This window comes from Cupressus sempervirens, chromosome 5 (genome assembly GCF_028749045.1).
Source record: "Cupressus sempervirens isolate cs-2001-9-10 chromosome 5, ASM2874904v1, whole genome shotgun sequence".
Lineage (NCBI taxonomy): Eukaryota > Viridiplantae > Streptophyta > Pinopsida > Cupressales > Cupressaceae > Cupressus > Cupressus sempervirens.
The window spans coordinates 253,709,624-253,728,975 of NC_143122.1; positions in this window are offsets into that span (position 1 = coordinate 253,709,624).

Below are 19,352 nucleotides of genomic sequence, written 5' to 3' on the forward strand. Positions count from 1 at the left end.
TAACTACTAGTTCCTACTTTAGAGCCTTTCATGTCTCAAAAACACATTTTGATAGAAGTTCAACTCCAAGAAACACCTAGAGAAGGCCAAACTCCCATTTTTAGAGCTTCTAAAGACTTCCATATCATCTTGTAGCTTCCCTCTTCTTATCTTCTCATTCTTTTATTATTTTTTGTCATGTAAAGGCTTAAGCACCCATTAATTGATATAAACAATGGTGGAGACCTACTTAGCACCATTTAGAGAGTCAGTTTGTATATAATTATATTTTTTAATTAGTTTTTAGCATGAGTTTCATTTTAATAACTCCCTCTCCCAACACAAAGGGAGGAGATGATTTCTTATAAATACATAGATGTAATATGTACTCCAGGCCTTTATTTTGATGGAACAGTATATGCTATTGGTGCTCTCATTTTGAGTGTAGTTATTCTTGCCAGAGTGTGTTATTTTTGTCAATGCATGTTCATGAATAATAATGGAGCCAATGGTTTTATTGTGCTATTATGATTTTACAATCTTTTAGTTTTGGTGCTTGCCTCATGTTAATGAATTCCTCTGGCATAACAAATTGGAGAAAGGATCATTTTTTTTCTTGTGCAGCTTCTTGTCTTGCATGAGCACACTTTCTATGGCCTTGAAATTTGATGAAATGCAAAATATCTTTTGATTTATATTGAGTTCCCATCAATGATTCCATCAGTGGAATTGAGGAAGTGTTGCTCCTCTTTTCATTGGTTTTCTACCCAATTCCTTTTGATAATGTAATTCATAGATATGTTGTTACCATGTTTTATGCTTGTTAGGAATTTCCATTTCAAGTTATTTTCTTTAATCTCTTGTTACCTTATCTTTGTTATTTGATTTGCTAACACTTGGTTAAAATAGGAATTCATATAGCCGCATCCATAAATTGCATTCATCACAAAAATAAAAAATACCAAAAATATATTTCTTTTGTGGTATATACATTGTATATAAGTTCCTTGTGCAAGGATGTGAAACTATTAGGAGTCAAATACAATGCATTTAGTATAATTGTCCTCGTTAGAGGAAATATCCCTTTTAGGAGATCTTGAACCCTTGTTAGAAGGATCCAACCTTGTTAAAGGTTGATAGGGAACAAATAGAGCCACTGCTTAAATTTTCCAATAATGTGAAAAAAAATCTTTTAGGATAACATATCCAAAAGCATGAATTGACTAATCTACAACTTACTTTCCAAAAAATTTACTTTGAAGTACACTTAAATTAATCCAACATCATCACTTCTCTTCTCTTATTACCCAACATAAAAACTTGCATCATATTTATCAAGATATACCTCATGCATACCTAACCAAGGTAAAAAACTTTCATTTACACCCTTCACAAATAACTAATTAGGTTGACATGTTAGGGCTTCCCCAATGTAAATTTAACTACATAGGTCTATGAAAAGGCATACACACTTTCATAAGAATTATTATAATAATTACATTAAAGTTCCCATATGTTAAAATTGAGATATTATATTTTGTAATAATGAATCACATGTTTCTTCAAAAGAATTAATGACTAGTAAAATATAACACATGTTACACAATAGATCTTTATTAGAATATCCCAAATTATTCCTAATCATGAACAATTATTCTATAATCTTCTAATATTTCCATGGTTAATTCATGATCATTAGTAAGATATAATCAAAATGCCAACAACTATCTAGATGTCAATGTTTCCTATTCATTAGCCTACTACCCATTTCTACCAAAAAAATGTAACTTATCAAAAGATTAAAGAAAATCACAGTGAACATAGATATGATATTTATACTCATTCTATTGTATACTTTTAAGCTCACATACATAATACTTTTACCAACCTTGTTGAACTGATAATCAACTTGTGGGATACGAAATTTGTGTTTGTCATGACCATACAAATATATGTTCTCATTAATGAAAAAACTACTCATTAATACAACATCATAGAAGCTCATCCAAGTTCCAAAAAAGGCCTCAATTCCTAAAGTATCAACTTAGTGGTTAGTGTTAGTGGTTGGTAGATTCATATCATACCCAACCTACATACTTTTCCCTTTAAATATAGGAAATTCAATTTTCTAATCTCCTATATGTGTATGTTACATTGTGCTTCAAGTTAATTCTACATGGTATTAGATTATAGGTTTGAAGGAAATTAAATGTGATCAAATCAATTTTAATTTGTAAACACATTCAATATGAAGACCACAAACTCAAAATGCAAACTAGTTGTTGAAAAAGAATTGTAATGATTTCAAATTTGTTCAAAAATTAGGTTTGAACATTTTTTGACCAATTTAAAATTTTCTTGTAATTTTTAATATTAAATTTACATGGTATTTATAAATATATTATGGGTTGATTGATATTAAATATTCAATAAATACTAAACTTTTTGAGAAAAAAAATACAAAAATTGTTAAAATTTAAAACAAAAATTTAAATACTGCTCAATATTATCTCTATTTAGATATTGGTTCATCGGTATTGATAAGTATTGTTTTGACTTATTGGATATCTATCTTGAAGATATATATCTTCATATTTAGAAAAAAAAAATGTATATTTTAAAAATATAGATTAGAGATGAAACTCTATTAAGAGCTCTACAAAATATAGCCTCGATCCATTCAATTTATAGGTGTATAATATGAAATGGTAATCAATGGTAGAGAAAAAAATTACATATACATTAGATGGGTACATATAATGAAATATATTTAGACTAAATTTGACTATCCCATCCCAAGTAGAAGAAGGGGTGCTAATGCAGGATCTACTAAGAAAATGATGTATGATTCTAGGGTCCTTTTCATCTACATTAGAATGTAGGGATGAAAATGAATGTATATGAAAGGAAAATAAGGTAAACACTTATGAAAAGACAAAATTAAAGATATTATTTCTAGTGTGTCGAAGTAAATGTTATGGAAGAGGGATAAAGTAGATGTGCTCACCTTCGAGATTAGTAGAGGAAACAAGTTTAGATCTATAGAAATCCTATCAAACTATACATAAACCAAGAATATATTAGCATCTAGAAACCTGAAGAAAGGATCCTTCTACCATGAAAACTTTAATATATAAGGATAAAGTCAAAATTAATGTGATCTATATCAATATAGGTCAAACTTGAGAAGACCTATACCTAGAAGAGACAAGTTTGAAGGTCTTGGGATTGTCACAATAACTAAACTTTCATATTTTCAAATTTGGATCTTAAACTCCATGAATCCACACCTACACACAAAAGAGAAAGGGAAATTATTGGTTGGAGGGGGATTTCATTCATCAATCCCTTGTTTAGGAGTTAACCTTGAATTGAAATAAATCAAATGCTATAATGTAGTAGAGATTAAACAATAAAGATGTATATCATACCATTTAAAATACAATTATCGTTAGTATGCAATCAAGTATTGTATTTAAATAAAAAAACCAAAATAAAATAATGCAAGAAAAATCCTCATGTAGTGGATGCTAGTAATTTTCCTTAATGTTGAAGAAAAGAAGAAAACCTGAATGGATGAATGTAAATTTCCTCCCTTGATAGCCAACACCTTTGTCTCCAATGAAGAAATATGCTAGATCTATGAAAAAATGCACACTTGATGGAAGATTGATGAAAGAATTTGGTGAATTATTATTTTCTTTCTTGAAGTACTTAAATATATAATAACTCAATTTCATGAGATATTGGAATGATTTTTTGAGACGAGACATGAAAATGAAGAGTGAAAGCCTCCTTTTATAACAATTTTAGGGTCAACTTTTGAAAGGGCCAACTCCATTGGATAGGAAAGAAAAATGTTTTGTATTGGGCTCTTAAATTAGCATCTTGAGGTATATGTAACCTCAAGTATTACCTATATTGGTATAGGTTTCCCCATGTATGAGATATTCTTGAAAGGGTTAATTTTAGGGTAAATACTATGAAATCCAAGGAGAGTTTAAAACTTCAAGAAAAATGAAAGAATAAAAAATAAAATAAAATTTAAAGGATAAAATGGGATACAAAGGGAAAGTGAACTATGTAAATGGGTAGATAAATGGAAAACTATGTACAGAAATTAGATACATCACAGAGTTTTGAACAAAATTGAATGAAGAAAGAGGACCTTGGTTTAGATTCAACGAATGAAATTAAATGCAACGTGATATTCAAATATAAGAAGAACACTAAGGAGGGCTAAAATGGTCTAAAAAATAATATAAAGTAAGTTCTTACTCTTTAAGACTATGAAATATGAAATACATCATAAATGCTTTGTCCATTGTAGATAGAATTAGCTACAAGATTCATTAGAGTATTTGAGATGAGATAAATTTAGTAATCTCAATATGGTGTTGAATAAATAATTATATATCTTGAGATGGCACTTGGTTCACTAGTTTATGGCAAAAATTGTGTTGGACTTACAAGTCTTATGGGCATACAGAAAGGAGAATGGTGATGCTAAAACCTAGCACACCAAGGTATTGTCATTGATTGACAACTAGTAAAAACATGAAGGAATGTGCATACTGCTTCACAACCACTAGTAGACATCTACGCTAGCTAGATCAAATGAAAACCAAACAAGGCAGTATTTAGACATAGAAAATTTGATAAAGAAACACTCAGTGTGGTGAGTCACCATTAATGTGACAAAATAACAATACATGCACTACACAATGATATGAGTGAATTTTAGTTGGAATGATGAAAATAATAAAGGAGATAGGATATATGTAGTCTTATAGTAGGAATGGTAGTGCTACTATTCTAAACACTACCGAGTAGGTATCAGAAGTTTCCCATGAATAACTCAAACGTGTGATTCAAAATTTATAAATGAGTGAATTTTAGTTGGAATGATGAAAATCAAACAAGGAAACATGTAGACATAGACAATTTGATGAAGACACACTAAGTGTGTGAGTCACCATTAATGTGACACAATAACAATACATGCACTACACTATGATATGAGTGAATTTTAGTTGGAATGATGAAAATAATAAAGGACATAGGATATATGTAGTCTTATAGTAGGAATGGTAGTGCTAGTACTCTAAACACTACTAAGTAGGTGTCATAGGTTTCCCATGAATAACTCAATCATGTAATGCATTGACTTTGGGCAAGGTATTTTTTAGGGGTTTGGCATCCAAGAGATTGTGAACATATATAGTTTGGGAAACTTCATTGTTGGAGATTAGAGTGTGGAGAAAATTGCAAAGTGTTGAGTAAAAGAGTATTCAAGAAGAATAGAGAAGACAATAGGATAAGTGAGCCACTAGAGATAGGTGACTACAAAGAGGGTAGAGTGGAACAATGAAAATGTGATACAATAGATATCATAGAGGAAGCCAACACTATAAGAGAAGATGGAGACATCTTGTCATGAGCCCTAATTAGTGTGTATAATATAAATATATTTTAAAAAATACATACACTTTGGTTAAATACCTTATTACTATTATTGATTAATAAATAGGATATTAAGCATTAAATATTAATCAAGGTAATATTAATAATTCATATTAATCTACAAATATTAAATAATAATAAATAGTATAACTTATTATTGTTAAATTAACAATATTATAATGTTATATAACCATACTACATCTATTACAAATTAATAAATATTAAAATATTAAATGAGATGTATAATTTTTATAATATTAGATATTTTCATATATAATAAAATAAGATTAATATCAATTAATGTTATCATGTAAAGAAAGGTGTCTTTTAATATAAGGACACAACCTTTCAAAATAAAAGATATATAATTTTTAACACACCAACAAATGGGGCATATTAGAGTACATTAAAAAAAGAATTAAAAAAAGAATTGAAAGAGATGGTTCAGAGTTATAGAACATCACAATTGGTATCAGAGAATGATCTTGACATCCTATAGAATTAAAGAAGATTTAATTTGAGTTTTTAGACACAAGCCTTGAAATATTAGCAAAGAGTAACCAAAATTTATTTGAAATTAAATGGATTATAGATTCTAAAAAACATGTCAAGGAAATAGTAGCTGATTTAAATCCAAGTCTTTAACGAAGGTGTGTGCATATTGGATTTTTTCAATGGAAGTGTATATTGGAAACCATTAAGGTGTTGGTGCACAAAATTGTTGGTTGACTTCCTACAAGCTTGTCCTCAATGCTAGGAAACTCAACACAATTTTGGTCAACGAAGAAGGTTGAATCTTTGTTTGTTCAACATCCACACTCCATGCTCTAAAAAACCTTAGTGGTTGTACCTATACTAGAGGTGGATAATGATTTTAAGTGCAGACTTAATGCTGATCTTGAGTTGATAAGGTTCTCAAGGAGAAATCTGAGCACTTTGAAAGACTTTAAAAAGAATGAAAGTATTATGAGGTAATATATGCAATACTGATGGATTGAACTTTTCTAGCCTATAACCATACATATACACTTATAAGAAACATACAATGACTAGTCTTTAGTCCTTTTGGGAAAATAGAGTCAATTCCCACATAATTTTATTATTTGAACCATAAGAGATAGTGTTTACCACATCCACCACTAGATAAAAGGAGAGATAAATGCAATCCTATGCCTAGATGAATTTAACCCCAAATTAAGGAGACTAATGTAGAAAAAGTTAATGCATTATTTCCATTCAATGATATAGTGGTATTAATCTAAGAAAAATAATGAAGAACATGAGATATTTAGTACACCATAAGCCAAAGAGATTTCAAGGAACTATCATTATTTCTATTTCTTCATGAGGAAATACAAAAGAGGAGCCTAGATTCAAGAGCCATTCAATAATACACAAGGTTAAAAGAATTTAATTCTTATTGAAAATTGAAAAATGTCCTCTCTAATATTCTTCTTCTTCTTCTTCCTTATTTTTTGTTTCAAAATGCTACTCTAATAAATATAGGTCTTGGTACCTTTTCCTTACAAAATGAGAAGGTGGGAACAAGCTTTAGATTTTTACACAAATACTACTAATTACTTGCTATGCAAAAACAAAAAAATGCACAACCATTATAAGGCTTGTTTGGCCTCTTCTTTTGTAGCAACACTTACATCATTAACCTCCTAAGGCACCTTCATGTATACTTCAATCCATTTGGCTATTTGGGCATGAGTGGACCATGTGAAATTAGAAACAATTGGGGTGAAAGCCTCTAGATCACTTTAACTCAAACTTATTCTCAATGATAATCAACTTGTTAAGTAATCTATGAAATGTATCCATCTAAAATGTAGTGCCTTTAATGTTTGTAGTCTATACCTTGTTATATTTTGATCTGAGAGATACTTTTTACTCTTGTTATAATTATATTTGAGATGACATAAAGGTCAGATTTTATACTTTGATTTCAATATCATAGATGTCAGACTATGATGCTATTCAATTTATCATATTTTCATGATGATGTCATTTTGAAATTACAGTAGGTTTTATGATGATATCTGATTATCCAATATTTGGACATATCTCTGATTAGATTATGTGATAGATTTAATGCTATGGTTATTTACTTCATTCTTGCTTTATTATGCTTTATGTGAATGTGAAAAGTGTAAAATGATTTTAGTAAAACTAAATAAATGGTTAAATTAGGTGATTAAATGCATTTATTTCTTTGGCTATGTTATTATATGCCATTGCACTTGATCATGTATTTTAGCATGCAAGATTTGTATCCCTAGTAGTGATACATGGATTTAGTGATTAAGTTGTTCATATTTACCAATATCATCTCTATATGATCAACATATCCTTAATTGTTTAAATTAAACCTTTCAGTGATTATTAAATCTAAACTCATTTACATTATGTGACTAGACCTATGAATGTGTCTATGTATTTAGAGGTTCACATTGTTGTGAAGGTTGTTTAGAAAATTCTATGATTTTGGGTTTTTGGGCTTTATTTTAATTCATTTTTAGTTTCTAGCAACTTTTCTATAGATGAATTCCTATTATTATGAATAGCTAGTTTTCATTTGAGTTGATTCAGAGTCTAACTAGTTAGACTAGTTTTTTACAATAACTGATTATTCACTTGAAATGTGAATAAGTATTGAAAGAGGAATTAATTCCTCACTTCACACTTTTGGAAATTGAGAATTTGAGAGCTTTTTCCAAAATCCTCTTCTAGAGAATTATGTTTCTATTCATTTCGAGAGTTGTGGGCATGAGATCTTTTCAAGGTTAGTCTCATTGGATCTAGCTTGGGGAGACCTTGTTGTGCTATGATTACTGATAGCTACTTTAGGTTATTTATTTTATTGCATTGTTTCCTATTTCAACCACTTTTACTATGAGGTAGTGCTCTCCTATTTTCATGTTTAAGCTTTGTTTCAAGTTGTGTTTCTAGTAGTTGGTTTTTAGGAGGCTGAAAACTTGTGTTCCCCTCTATTTCTATTTGTTGGTTCTGCCCAGTTGGTCAAGTATGAACATTTCCCCTATTTTTGGAATGAGGATTTGGGGTTTTGTACTATTATGCTATTTATTTTTGTGTACAGTGTCTAAATCTAAGTTTTATTGGATTTTTGTGGATTTTGTGCCCAAAGACCAAATGGGTTTTATTTTCAAATTTTTCCAATTTTGGGGTTTTTACCTCGATTTGCATGTCACCCTATTTTCTTCGGTTTTCTTGGTATGATGATGATTGTGGACCTAGATCATCTATTGGGATGCTAGGTAGATCATTGTTGCACTTTTATGTTGCATTGGGATGAATGCCACATCCGTCCTCTTGAGCTTGTATTCAATTGAGTGTTATCTTCTACTATTTTCTCACCTAGCTCTTGTATTATGATCTTCATAATGGTGGTATGCCACACATGAGAATGTGCATCAATATTTTTTGAGTGACTTACAAGTCCCAAACTCTTAGTTGTATTATGGTGAGTATGTTCTTTTGGGGTTGGGTTGGGTTGGGGATATGCATACCTATAGACACTCATCATGTGATGAGCATGGGTACATAGGGTAACATGGAGGAGGATTCTCTCTTGCATCCTGGTGATTATTGTGCCTAGATGGTTGACATGAAGAAGTTATTTAATTAGGTGATAACTAAATAAATTAACTGGGTAATAAATGGAATATAATAAAATGTTAAGTGACCACCCAATTCAGTTTGAGGACTCTTGTTATGTGAGCACTCAGTTAAGTCCAAGGACATAAGATTGTGCTCCTTCCTAGGGAAGTAGAGTTGCTACCACTAGCTTGGGCTACTTGATGCCAAGTTACTTACCCTCTAATGAGCCCCTATATAGTGACCCATAGAGTGTCTAACCAGGACCTAACCCACTTGCATTTTCTCATGATCTTGGTTATAGTCCTCTGTACTGTCTGGAATGAGTGTTATCCATGGACATTTGATTTATGTGTGTTTGTGTTTGGATCATTATCTCCATCAGCATGACAGGAGTGGAACTACGGGTTTCATATGGTTTGGAGGCATAGCTACCTATACCACTACCGGGGACCAGTGTACAAAGATAGTCTATTGTTCTAGGGTAACTACTGCTTGATGTTTTCACTTGATACTTCAAGTTCTGTAGTATGTTTTCTTGTGATTTATGCTTTCATTTGAATGTTTGGATATCATGTTTAGATGATGTTAGTTTATTTGTCACATTTCCTTATTATGATATGTAGCATATGATTAGATGATGTGATATACTTAGTTGGAGTATCTATTGCTTAACAGATTAGCATGTTAGATTTCTCATTATTATGATGTTATTATATTTTAGTAGCGACATCTTATAAGACAAATTTGACTATCTAGTTAGTAGTTTGGGATGTTACACGTGGGGGATGAATAGGACCTTCAAGGTCTCATGATGCTATTATGGTTGGGAGGAACCACACACTTAGTTTCATTGCTTTGGCTTATTGCGATCTTGCTTTTAGTTCATTTCCTTCACTACTATGTTTAGATGGTTAGATTTAGTTTCCATCTTTCGAATATTATAGTTCAAGTGTCTATGCCTTTATTATGGATTTGATACTCCATAGTGTAGAGAAATCATATTTTCTATACTTTTGTTCCTTTTTTTCCTAGTTTTCTATTCTAGTTCCTCGCACACGATTTTACTTCCTCATGCAAGAGTGTGGAAGCTTCATGTGGCTTAGTGGACTTCCTCCCGCGAACCTCAACACCAATGAAGTTATTTTTGGCTTCTAGACCTAGTACTTCCTTGCATGAGATGGAATTTCCTCACATGGCTTGGTGTACTTTCTTACATGAAGAGTTACTTCCTTGTGTGAGACTATCAATTGTAAATACTCTTGCTCAAAAAATAGGGTGCACCTCTGCTATTTTTTAGCGAATGCAATTTGGACTTTTGAGTACCCTTTACAAATAATAGTGGTTCCTTGCTTCAATAGGTTGGAGTTTGTGTTCTGAGGTCATCTTTAGTTTTCATTCTTCAAATTTGGTCAGGTTAGCAAGGGTAGTGTTGTTTGGAGATCCATTGGTGTTTGGATGTTTGGTTAATCTTCCATTGTGATCTTCATGATCCCTGTATGACATTATCATGTGCATTCATACTTGTTCTAAAAATATTATCTTGACTTATATTTATCCTTGTTCCAAGGATCTTTGTGTTGGCCATTACATCTAGTATCAAAGTCCATGTTTCTACATTGGGATCTCTATGTTATGCTTCCACTATGTTATTATTTTTAGTGTGTATGTTATTATCTTATAGTTGTTATGTTGATTTATTGTAGTGGTTCATGCTTCTATCTCTTTTATTTTGGACATGTGATTCTGACCTTATCATGTTGCTTCCTTAGTGATGTCTCCTGCACATAGACCTGGTGGTTGAAGTAGTGAACGATGGGGTAACCATGAGGAAGAAAACTAGGAGGAAGAAATATAGGTTGGTGGGGAAGAGCAAGCTAATAAAAATTAGGGTGGCATTGAGGTATTAATACCCATGCTACAAGAGATTCTTTCTCAATTTGAGCCTCATGTTGAGAAATGCCAACATGATAGTGGTCAGGAAGAGGGATCTCATTAGATTCCCACATGTATGAGCATAAAGAGAAATAGTGTGAACATGAACATTCACACACACCACCAGGTGGTTGAAGGCACCATCGAGGTGGTAGGAACCATGATGATGAAGATTCCATCCATTTGTATATTATAAAGACTCTTCAGTAGTCCAAACTGCCATTCTATGATGGAAAGGTATGTGGCCTTAGGGTGGAGACTTAGTTATTGCACATGGAGGATTGCTTTACCATGTACCCATATGCAACTAATATGAAGGCCTATTGTGCAATTATTCAACTGAGAGACCACACATCCATTTGGTAGAATATAGAGGGGCAAAAGCTCAAGATCAACATCATAGATCTCACTTGGGAGATCTTTGAGGAGAGGTTCCAAGAGAGATTCCTATCTCCTTAGTTTAGGGAGGTTCATGTTGATGAGTTCCATGAGATCAGATAAGGGAACATTTTAGTGGACTAGTACAAGATCAAGTTATTTGAGCTTAGGTAGTACTCATGCTATAATCATGATGTGGTACTCCTGACTCATAATTTTATTTGAGGCCTAAAGGATACCCTTATTAGAGAGGATCGCATGCATTAACCTAGGACTCTTATCCTTTTTGTAGAGAAGGCATGAATTTTTGAGAGTAATCTGGCTAGAGGGTGTAGGGGTAAATCTAGTTCTTAGAATAATAGTGCATAGAATTCAGGACAAGATGCCTAGCTTATTCAGTCCTCAGGGAAGGGCCAAACCCAATCAATAATCTCTTATGGGGACCAATGCCATAAGAATCAAAAGGGGTATTAGTCTAAAGGTGGATAGAATCCTATTGCCTCGGGGAAGAAAGAATATGACTAGAGCCATGGTAAAAAGCCTCAATAGAATCAATCTCCTTAGAGTAACCAACAAAACTCTAGCAAGTGTAGTGCACCTCATTCTAGTGTTACCAAGGGTAGTTGGGAGAACAGTTCCAACTTTCCAAGAGAATGCTTCTCTTGTGGTTAGCCTAGCCATAAATCATGGAAATGTCCTATTAAACCATCTACAAAACCTAGCAGAGGTATAGGAAGATTGAAGCCTATAGTGGTAGATGCTGGTAGGTGTAGGACCAGAAAAATGGGTTAAAAGAATAACATACTATGAGAAAATCACAAAACTTAATAATCATACGTTAGCACCCACTAGTCTACCATGAAAGCCAAACTAATAAAGAAAGCAATAGAAACCCCCTTTTTCACTTGTAGCTCCCATTTCCTTCTTTCTTCTCCAAATGATTGTAGCTCCAAAGTTGCCTATAATGCACACAAAATTGAAGCAAAAGTCTTATGATGTGGATAATGCCATGAGAATACTTGAAGTTGTGATTTGAATGTGAGAGCAAGAATGCAACATGCAAAGAAGTAGAGACTCAAAGACTCAAATATTTGGATTTTCAAAACTTAAGCATTCAGATTCCAGGACCCAAAATGAGAGAAAGAGTGTTCATTTTATAATCAACACTCAAAGTGAGGGCATTGGATTTGTCACCCATAGATGTGCAATGTGGCAATAGATTCCTATGACGCATATGATAGAATATGCCAATTGTGAAATTCTATGACACATGCAAGTCAAACTTGGCTAAATGTGGAAGAGAATCTATGACGTGTCATAAGACACCTCAACCCACTTAAAGCCAAGAGTCTATGACAAAGAAGCCAAATAGAGACATGCGTAAGAGGTAATAATATTTGATTATGACAAATCTCAGCCAAGTGTCAAAGGAGAATCCATGAGGTGTCATGATCATGGAATATTTTATGGAATATTTGAATTAAAAATCCTCTTATTCCACAAAATAAGAATTAGTAGAAAATGGAATTAATGATGGAAAATGGAACTTAGGAAATTAAGAATTTCCATGGTTTGCAGATAATAGACCAATTAATTAATTAATTGAGGATGATAATTAGGAAGAATAATTAAAAAGAATAGGATTAAATTATGGGTTGTTTAATCCTATAGAGAAAATTAGCGAATGATTGGCCAAATTGATTAAATGAATGCGACAGTATCCTTTGATGAAAATGTAATGATGATGGATATGTAATAAGATGATGACCAATAGATCAAAGCCATGATCAAATTGATTGATGGATCAAAATTGATGACATGCCAAGGACACATGACATGAATTGGTTGATATGTAACATTTAACTGACATCGTAAATGCTACAGGATTGAAATTGATTGATAAGGTTTGATCATAATAACATCAACGAACATTGTCAATGCTATTAAAATGGTTGATGATGCCATGATCTGACATTGAAAGCATCAACAATGTCAAATATTGAATGACATGAATGATAGTTTGACCTAGCACTGAGAGCCACGACAGTACTAAGGTCAAATTGATTAGTTGATAGGTTGCCAAGACACTGAAAGCCACAAAAATGCCTAGGAGCAGATAAATGATGATTGATTTGGGAAGTTTGATATGTTTTGGGTTGATTTGGGGTGATTTCGAGTTGATTTGATCTGATTTCGAGTTGATATGAAATTGATATGAAAGAGGATACAAATGATGAAATATGGTCAATCTGGCCAAAAGATTAGAGTTAGTAGAATGAGAAAATGGGACAAATTATTATGAATAAGTGATGAAACCATAGATGTGAACCATTTTTGAGCGTCTACATTTTGTCCCTCTTTGATACAATGTGATTTAGAGCATTGTATCAAAGAATAACTGATGAGAAAGCTACAACATGCCCCAGTAGGGATGATATATATGGGTGTCACCTTGATAAATTGACTAAGATAAGCATATGATAAGTCAATTTATTGACAACAAGAAGACAAAACCATAGCAACTGATAGAATGAAAATCAGAGCTAAAATGTGAAAGTTATGAGGCCGAGAGTGCAGAACAGGGTCAATTCGTAGCCCGAGAATGATTGCATGGGTTACCAATCAAGAAAGACATAAAATTATTAAAATGATAGTTTTCCTTGTCCATAACAAAGATATGAATCCAACGCAACTGACAGATTGCAATTCTGAGTTAAAATGCAAAAGTTACGGGCTCCGGAGTGCAACATAGGGGCTCCGGGAGCAGTTCTAGGTATCCTAGGTCCCCAACTACACCCAAAACTCAACCAAGTGCATCATGATAGTACTAAGTGCATTAATGATGCACTTGGGAAGCCCAAGTGGTCTAAAAAAGTGAAAAATGTGCCTGAGAAGGCCCTGGGGGCCAAAATCAACGTGATGGGGGGCAACTAGGAACCCAAGAGTAATTGTAAGGATTAATACTCCATACAATGAAAAAATAATGAAAATGATAGCTCATTTTGTTCACAAGGAAGATATGAGTCCAACGCAACTGACAGTTCATAAATCAAAGTTGAAACACAAAAGTTATGGCCTCTGAAGTGTAACCTAGGGGTTCTGGGAGCAGTTCTGGATAAGCTAGGTTCCCAAGTACACTCAAAATCTACCAAGTGCATCAATGATGTAGTTGGCATGACCAAGTGTGTCAATGACACAGTTGGGAACCCCAAATGTGCCCTAAAAGGCTCTGGGGCCTAGAATCAGCTCGATTGGACTTGAAATGACCCAAAACTATGCGTGCATGCCCAAAATGATGGAAAGATGTCCAAGCATGAGTGAAATCATTAAAAATGGTCATATTTGGTCAAAGATGATGAGAAAAATGTCAGACTAAGGTTGAACCAGGTGGAAAGCAAAAAAAAGTTGATTGACAGTGTAGGATGATGCAAGAATGCATGAATGCAAGATGAAGATGATTTGGTGAATTAGAAGACATGATCATGGTGATGGAGAATGAGATGAAAAAGAAAGATGAGATGAGGAGATGTTAGTATGATGGAAAGACTTTTACTTCTAGAAAGTGCACTATATGTCGAATGGAGCTTTATTTTGATATGGAAAAGGGAATGCAACGCATCATGGCATAAAGAGCCAGAGTGCAAATGCAAGCCTTTTGCGTAAACAAGCACGATGCAAACAAAGAATGACCTTATCCTTCATGAGGCATATGTACATGCCCCAGACTCTCAAAGGTACATTGTAATAGACAAAAATGGAAAAAAGATGACCATGAACCATCCCGGCCAGTCTCATAGATTAGTTTTATATCATTGAGTGGGATAGGAACATGATCAAAGAAAAACAAAGAAAAAAATAAATCACTCACTAAATAGTGTGAGCCAACAGCTATCCTTGTCCATCATTACTTGCTTTTTAGCGTGTTAGGCGTTTAGATGGTGTTGAAAAGGTTGATATTGTGATTGGCATTGAAGTGTAGTGCTTTGATTTTTAGTGTACAAAGTGCAAGTGTTTATGCAAAAGGGGTGGTTATCCACAATGAGTATGTACAAGGTTTATTGCAAATTTTTGATGGGTTTTGTGATTTTTAGGGTTTTTGAGGATATTTGATTTTTTTGTGTAACTGATTTCTTCAAGACATTTTATGATTTTTATGGTTTATTTTAGGACATTTGATGATTTTTAGTGATTTTTTTAGGACACATTATGATTTTTATTGATTTTCTCAAGACATCTTATGATTTTTAGGGATTTTTTCAGGACATTTTATTCGAATTTTTAGGATTTTTTTCAGGATATTATGTGATTTTTAGTGATTTTCTTAGGACATTTTATGATTTTTAGGAATTTTTTCAGGACATTTTATGATTTTTAGGGATTTTTTAAGGATCATATAAGCATATACAAGTGTTAGCTCCAATTCGTTATGTGATAGATCCAATGGATAAAAAACACTTAGAGGTATGCCCCTAGTTCAAATTCAAACTTACGCACCATGTAGGTAATATGCCCCCATACAAGATGCAAATTATGTACAAAGGCCAATGACAAAGTGTGTGTGTGTAGACAGGTGATACTTAAGCAAGGTAACGAAGGACATTAACCAGTTTGTGAGCCATGATAAGGAACCAAGGATGTCTTGCAATATGAAGGGTATGATCAAGGAATGATAAAGGGGGAAAAGACCAGATGGAATCCTGATAGATGGAGGAGCAATAACTAATTACACATGGCGCCTGTTTGCCAAGTTTTCACTTTTGGATGAAATTTTTCTCTTGACTCAAATTTTCATGCCAAGATGCCTATTTGCCAAGTTTTCATCAAGGCATCCTTTTTTTTTTCATGACATTTTTCAATTTTTTTTTTGGTATTTTTTTAGGACTTTTAGATAGAATCAAGTGTAGTATTTGCGAAGATGCATGTTTTTGATGGACATGGGCAATGGTTCACCCTCTAGAGTTGCAAGCTGATATACTCCGGATCCAAAAGATGTAGTAACCATATAAGGTCCTTCCCAATTTGGCTCAAATTTGCCTTGTTTTTCTCTATGTTGTTGTCTCTTGTAATTCATCTTTAGGATCAGATCACCTACCTCAAAATGATGACCTCAGACTTTCTTGCTATAGCTCCGTTTGAGTCAAATTTGGTAAGCTTGCAAGTGTGTCAAGGCAGCTTGTCTTCGTTCATCAAGCATTTCTAGCTCATGAGGCCTAGATATTCAGTAGTTTTCACCATCAACAACATCTTGTAGGGATACTCTTAATGATGGAATTTCAACTTCAATGGGAAGTATGGCCTTAGTGCCATAGACAAGAGAGTATGGTGTTGCACCAGTAGGAGCATGGACACTTGTTCGATATACCCAAAGAGTTGGATTTAGCTGGAGGTGCCAGTCTCGGCCCAAATCATTGACAGTCTTTTGGAGAATCTTAATGATGGTCTTTTTAGATGCTTCTGCTTGGCCATTTCCTTGTGGATGGTAAATATTAGAATATTCATGGTAGTTGTACTTCTTGCAAAGCTTGTCTACATCTTTATTTTGAAATGGAGTACCATGGTCACTAATAATAGCCATGGGGACTCCATACCGACATATGATATAGTTTAGAATAAACCTTGAGATCTGCTTGCTGGTGGTGAAGGTCAAGGGGACAGCTTCAACCCACTTGGTAAAATATTATGTTGCCGTGATAATGAACTTGTGACCATCAGAAGATGGAGGAGAAATAGCTCCGATGAGATCAAATGCCCATTGTGAAAAGGGCCATGGTGATATGACTGGCTACAATTCTTATGCTGGTGCATGGATTAGATTGCTATGTATTTGACACTTATGGCATGTTTTGGAAAAGTCATGGTCATCCTATTCCATGGTGGGCCAATAATACCTAGCTTTGACAAGCTTCTTGGCTAGACTCAAACCATTGAAATGGCCTCCACATATACCTTCGTGAACCTCATGCAAGGCAGTTTCAGCTTCTTGTGAGTCAAGGCATCTGAGAAGGGTTTGGTCAAAAGATATTTTGTAAAGGGTGTCACCGATGATGACATATCTAGCGGCTTGATGGATAAAGGCTCGTTGGTCATTTTTGGATAAGTTGAGTGGTAGGATTTGGGTGGTAATCATAAATTTTTTAATACCAAGGAGAGTTGGGACCAACAAGTTCACACAAAAACTCAGATTGGGAGAGCTCGAATGCTGGAATCAAAAGTTGCTCAACAAGGAATTCACAATGTTCCACATTTTGAGGCATATCAATCATAGAAGCGATGGTAGCCATAGCATTAGCTTGCTTGTTGTGTATTCTTGGTAGCTGATGAAAAGATATAGTAACAAATTTAGACTTAAGGAAGTCTGCCATCTGCTTGTAGGGCATTAGTTTATCATCTTTGGTTTCATAGTCATCATTGACTTGGTGGATGACCAACTAGTAATCCCCAAAGACTTGTAAATGTTGAATGTTCCATTGGATAGCTATCTTGAGCCCTGTGATCAGTGCCTCATATTCTGCTGTGTTGTTTGTACGGTGAAATGCAATCCTATATGACTTGGGGATTATGTCTCCTTGAGGAGTGATAAACATAATGCCAGCTCCTGAACCAATTTGTGTATGTGATCCATCAAAATAAAGCTTCAATTTGTTAGCTACATCCATGTGAAATATGGCTTCATTTGGAAAGTCTATTAACATGGGATGATCATCTGACATAGGCGCTTCTGCTAATTGATCTACTATCACTTGCCCTTTGATTGATTTTCTATCTACATATTCTATGTCAAATTCACTAAGGACCATGACCTATTTGGCTAAGCATCCTGTGAGAGAAGCCCTACTAAGGAGGTATTTCAGTGGGTCAATCTTAGAGATGAGCATTTTTTTCTGATGGAGCATGTAATGTCTAAGCTTTTGGGTTGCAAAGACAATAGCAAGGCATGCTCATTCAATTAGTGAATAATTTAGCTCATAGCCCACAAGTGTTCTACTAATGTAATATATGGCTTGCTCTCTTCCTTGTTCATCATTTTGTGCTAGGAGAGCCCCTAATGCTATATCTATAGTAGATATATATAAGATAAATGGTTTGCTTGGAATAGGAGCCATTAAAACTGGTGGATGTAGAAGATAATCCTTGAGTTGTTGGAAAGATTCTTGGCATTGCTTATTCCATTGAAAGGATACTCCTTTACATAAAAGGTGTTGAAAGGAGTGACACTTATTGGCCAATTGTGCAATGAATCTACAGATAGACTGCAATCTTCCTTGTAGCCCTCTTAGGGTTTTTAGATTTGTTGGAGGAGGCATGTCAAGTATTGCTTTTACTTTCTTAGGATCCACTTTAATGCCTCATTGAGAAACAATGTAGCCTAGGAGCTTTCTAGAGACAACTCCAAATACACACATTTTTGGATTTAGACGAAGCTTATAGCTTTCCATTCTGGTGAATATCTAATCTAGGATGCCCAAGTGTTCTTTCCTTTTATAGGATTTGCAAAGTAAGTCATCAACATAGTCTTCCATGAGGATGTGCATGAAATCATGGAAGATGGTAGTCATTTCTCTTTGATATGTTGCCCCAGCATTTTTAAGACCAAATGGCATGACATTCCAGTAGCATGTTACCCAAGGACATGTGAAAGCTATCTTGTGTTGATCTTTAGGGGCGATTCTTATTTGATTATAGCTAGAAAAGCCACCCATTAGTGATAACATCTCATACCCAGCTATCATGTCTACAATGATATCTATGTTTGGTAGAGGAAAATCATCCTTGGGACATGCCTTGTTAAGATCATGAAAATTTGTGCATATCTGGATGCCCCCGGAGTGTTTTCTTACTGGTACTAGATTAGATATTCACTTTTCATAATCAATGGGTCTTATGAATCTAGAATCCAATAGTTTCTTTAGTTCAACTTTGACAAGGAGAGCCACTTGAGGATGCATTTTCCTCAACTTTTTCTTTACTGGTTTCAT